Consider the following 4,977-nt stretch of genomic DNA (forward strand, 5'->3'; position numbering starts at 1 on the left):
TCAATTTCTATCTCCTTTTTCATCCAGGGGGTTCTGGATTTGTTTGCACTACCTTTCCCTTTCAATGGAACACACCTTGTCTTTGGCCCAACCATTTATTTGTTGAAGGTAGCCCATTATTCAGTTTCTCCCGCCAACCTTTGGTTCCAGTCTATCTGGACCAGCTCCATTCTTGCTCCATTGAAGTCAGCTCTCCCCCAGTTAATTATTCTTACCATGGATTGCCCATTGTCCTTTTCTATCATCATCCTAAACCTTATGATACAATGATCACTGTCTCCTGAATGTTACCCCACTGACACTTGATCTACTTGGCCCACCTCATTTCCAAGAATCAGGTCCAACAGTGCCTCCTATCTTGTTGGATCACATACTGCTGTAGGAAATTCTCCTGAACACACTCTAGGAACTCTTGCCCCTCTCCACTCTTTACACTACCACTATCCCAGACTATATTCAGATAATTAAAGTCCCCCATGATAACTTCTCTATAATGTTTGCATCTCTCTGTAATTTCCCTGCAGATTTGTTCCTCTACATCCTTCCCACTAGTTGGTGGTCTAGAGGGCAAATCAAGCAAAGTAATTTTACCTTTTTTGCTCCTTAGCGGTGGCCAAATAGATTCTGTCCTTGAACCCTCTGGGACATCCTCTTTCTCCAGCACTGCAATGCTCTCCTTAACCAATGCCGACACCCCTCCTGCTCTCCTTCCTTCCCTATCTTTCTGAACACCTTGTACCCGGGAATATTTAACACCCAGTTCTGCCCTTCCTTGAGCCAGGTCTCTGTTATCACCACAACAGGATATTTCCACATGGCAATCTGCGCCTGTAACTCCCCAATCTTATTCACTATATTCTATGCACTCACATACATGTACAGTAACCCTGATTTAGACTTCAGTACTTTCTCCCTTCAACCCCGCCTATTAACTCACTATTCTCTATTCTAGTGCCATCTGTCCCTCGCTCTTTCTCCCTTTATTCTAACTCTCTTACTTCCCTCTGTCCCTCGGTTTCTATTTTCCTTTGTGCTTCTTTCTCTCTCAGTTTGTTTGTTTGTGTGTGTGTCACTGTGTGCCTGTGTCTCTAGATGTGTCTCTTTTTTTAATCTCCCTCTCACCCTCAGTCTTTCTGCCTCACTCTCCCTCTCGCTGTATCCAGTTGTATCTCAATATCTCTCTGAGCTACTTTTTAATCTGATGTGCGTCTCTCTCCATCGTTCTGTCTGCATGCCTTTGTTTCACTCTGCCTTGTTCTGTCCGTATATTTCTCTCATATCCTGCCCTGCTTTATTTATCTGTGTCTCTGTCACTCTCTTTCTTTCTTGCTCTCTCTACTTATCTCTTCTCTCACTGTTCTTCCCCCCCACCCCTCCCCCCAATCTCTGCCTGTCTCTGTCTGTGTGTTTCTTTCTGTCTGTCTGTCTGTCTCGGTCTCGTTCTTGGTCTCTCTCTCTCTCTCTCTCTCTCTCTCAGTCTCTCCCTCTCTCTCTCTCTTTCTGTCACTGACCCTCCATGTGAGTCTCTCTGCTGTTTGAATCTGATGCAGCTGTTATTGCTGTTGCTCAGAGGTGTAAGTGCAGACATTCTGAGTCAGCTTAACCTTCAGTTTCTTCATCAGGAAGCATCCATGAATGTGGAATTACTCTCTTTACTCCTTAATAAAATTAACCAGTTGAATCATCCCCCACTCTTTAATGAACCATGAGTCCCTGCTGTAGAAATCTCTGATCAGCAAATTGCAGAATCCTGGCTGTACACACTATGAAACGATTGTCCAACTTGCTTTGACTCAATCCTGGCCTGGTTGACATCTCTCTACCCCAGAATTCCTTTCTGCAGTGAAGGATCTATAATTCTGTAAGGGCAGAATGTTCCAATCCCTATCCCCTACCCGTATCTATCGTTAAGTCTTCCTTCCTCCTTATAGAAGAGGCTGATATCGATCAGGTACCATTTCAGTAATGTAAAACTCAGCTGTAGTACTGACCACAGACACTTAACAAGGGATGGAAGATGGTGGTGCAGTGATAATCTTACTGGGCAGGTAATCCAGGGGCCCAGGCTAATGCCCTGGAGGCATATGTTCAAATCCCACCATGGCAGGAGTTTAAATTTATATTCAATTAATAAAATATGGAATTAAAAAACTAGCCTCAGTAATTGTGACCATGAAACTATCATCGATTGTTGTAACAAACCCATCTGGATCACTAATGTTCTTTAGGGCTTTAGGGAAGGAAATCTGCAGTCCTTACCTGGTCTGGTTCCAGACCCACAGCAACGTGGTTGACCCTGAAATGGCCGAGCAAGCCAATCAGTTCAAGGGCAATTAGGGATGGGCAACAAATGTTAGCCTTGCCTGTGTTGCCTATGTCCCATGAAAGAGTAAAGAAAGTTGCTCTGCCATTGTTACTGAGCCCTAAACTCTGGAATTCCCCCTCTGCCTCTCTCTTCCTTTAAGATGCTCCTTAAAATTCATCTCCGGCCAAGCTTTTGGTCACCTGTCCTAATGTATCCTTAAGTGGGGTGGTGACCAACTTTGTTTGATTTTGCTCCTGTGAGGTGCTTTGGGACATTTTTACTACATTAAAGGTGCTAGATGAATGCAAGTTGTTGTTGTTGAACTCCATCAAAGTGGTGCAACCAGGGTGATTCCACTGTCACGGGGGAGGGCAGGGGACTGGGGGCAGGGCAGGGGTTTGACTGATCTTGGCTTCCCTTGGAAGAATGAGCAAAGCAGACACCCTGTGTCAGTTTTGCGACACTAATGAAAGTTGCTGTTGGAGTTTGGAAGGGCACAACATCTGTTAGAGCGTTTACACGGCCGTTGTAGACTGATTCTGATCAGACAGGCGAAGCTGGAAGGCACACTGAGTTATAAATAATGTTCTCAAGTTCGACGATCCTCCTGGAACAATCCGAGTTTCAGTCGGGAGCTCCTGAACACGCCTTGCTCTTGTCACTGCTCGGGAGCAGCTCAGTGAGGGTGTTCTGGCATAAAAACCAAAAACTATTGGAAGATCTCCGCAGGCCTGGCAGCATCCGTGGAGAGGGAAACAGGGTTATCGTTTCAGATCGAGGACAAAAGGGATCGATGTCCGCGCAGGCACGTTAACGTGTGCTGTGGGGAAGTTTCGCGTGGGCACCAGACTGAAACATCAAAGAGGAAATATTGGGTAAACTGTGGACTAGGAAAACCAAATAGTCCTAGAGGGATACAATTGAGAAGCAGAGAAATTAGGTTAAATGCACAGAATCTTAGTTAAATTAGATCGAGCATTTATGTCCAGTTGTGTACTCCATATTCCACATAGAGGCACTGGTAAAAGATGCTGCCAGTGTTGTGTTTTTGTAATGGTATAAAAGCACCAATCACTCATAAGGGATTGGGTAAACATCTTGTGGGTTCATTTATTGAGACAAGGCACATGAGAACAGGTATACATGGATAGAAAGCTTTAAGACATCAGCAGCAGAGCTGTGTGTGTGTGCTCTGTTCAAAAGCAAAAATGAAACTAAGACTGGATCACATGACACACTTCCCTTCTTGTGATGTCGTGCCACAATCCCTTAAAGGCATTTTACAATACTCAGAACTGAGGGCTTATACCTATTTGAAAAGATGGAATTGTTTGGGGCTCTTTTCTCTAGGCAAGAGATGACTGAGGGGTGACCGGGTAAAAATCTTTACGCTTATAAATGATTTTGGTAGGGTAGTCTTAAAGAAGATGTTTCCACTTGCTGGGCAAGATCAGGATCAGGAGGTCATCAATATAAAATAATCACTAATAAATCCAATGGGGAATTCAGGAGAATATATATATATTGTCGTTCCTTCACCGTCGCTGAGTCAAAATCCTGGAACTCCCTCCCTAACAGCACTGTGGGTGTACCTACACCACATGGGCTGCAGCGGATCAAGAAGGGCAATTAGGGATGGGCAATAAATGCTGGCCTAGCCGGCGACACCCAGATCGCATGAACGAATAAAAATAAATACACGTGTGAATACCCTTACGTGTGTTGTGGGAGTGTGTGCGAGATAACTTCTGCTGAAATCACTGCCTGCAGCTAAAACTGTGACAATCTGTGGTTAGTCATCAATTTCAATCAGTCAGTTTCAATTGTTGGGCTACACTGGTCTATATATAAACCTTTTGGACCCCTCAGTGGTCATCCGGTCTGCAGTTGACTCCCGGGTGTTTGCTAATGTCTAAATTCCCGATCGCACTCATTTTCAGACGTACCCTCGCCACCCCAAAAGAGACGGGAAAGCCTGTTTCCTCTACATTGGAGAGACCAAACGCAGACTGGGTGACCGCTTTGCGGAACACCTTCGGTCTGTCCGCAAGCATGACCCAGACCTCCCTGTCGCTCGCCATTTCAACACTCCACCCTGCTCTCATGCCCACATGTCCATCCTTGGCCTTGCTGCATTGTTCCAGTGAAGCTCAACGCAAACTTGAGGAACAGCACCTCATCTTCCGACTAGGCACTTTAAAGCCTTCCGGACTGAATATTGAGTTTGACAATTTTAGATCATGAACTCTCTCCTCCATCCCCACCCCCTTTCCGATCCCCCCCACTTTTTTTCCGATAATTTATATAGATTTTTCTTTTCCCACCTATTCCCATTATTTTTAAATGTATTTCCATCCATTGTTTTATCTCTACCTTTTAGCCTATTTTGATCCCTTCCCCCCACTAGGGCTATCTGTACCTTGCTCGTCCTGCTTTCTATCCTTAATGTCGCCAATTAGCACATTCCTTAGATAATATCACCACCGTCAACACCTCTTTGTCCTTTTGTCTATGACATCTTTTGGCTATCTCCACCTATCACTGGCCCTCTATCCAGCTCTACCTGTCCCACCCCCCTTTAAACCAGCTTATATTTCACCTCTCTATTTTTACTTAGTTCTGTTGAAGAGTCATACGGACTCGAAACGTTAACTGTGTTCCTCTCCGCAGAT

The sequence above is a fragment of the Cetorhinus maximus genome, chromosome 29 (assembly GCF_964194155.1).
Source record: "Cetorhinus maximus chromosome 29, sCetMax3.hap1.1, whole genome shotgun sequence".
Classification (NCBI taxonomy): domain Eukaryota; kingdom Metazoa; phylum Chordata; class Chondrichthyes; order Lamniformes; family Cetorhinidae; genus Cetorhinus; species Cetorhinus maximus.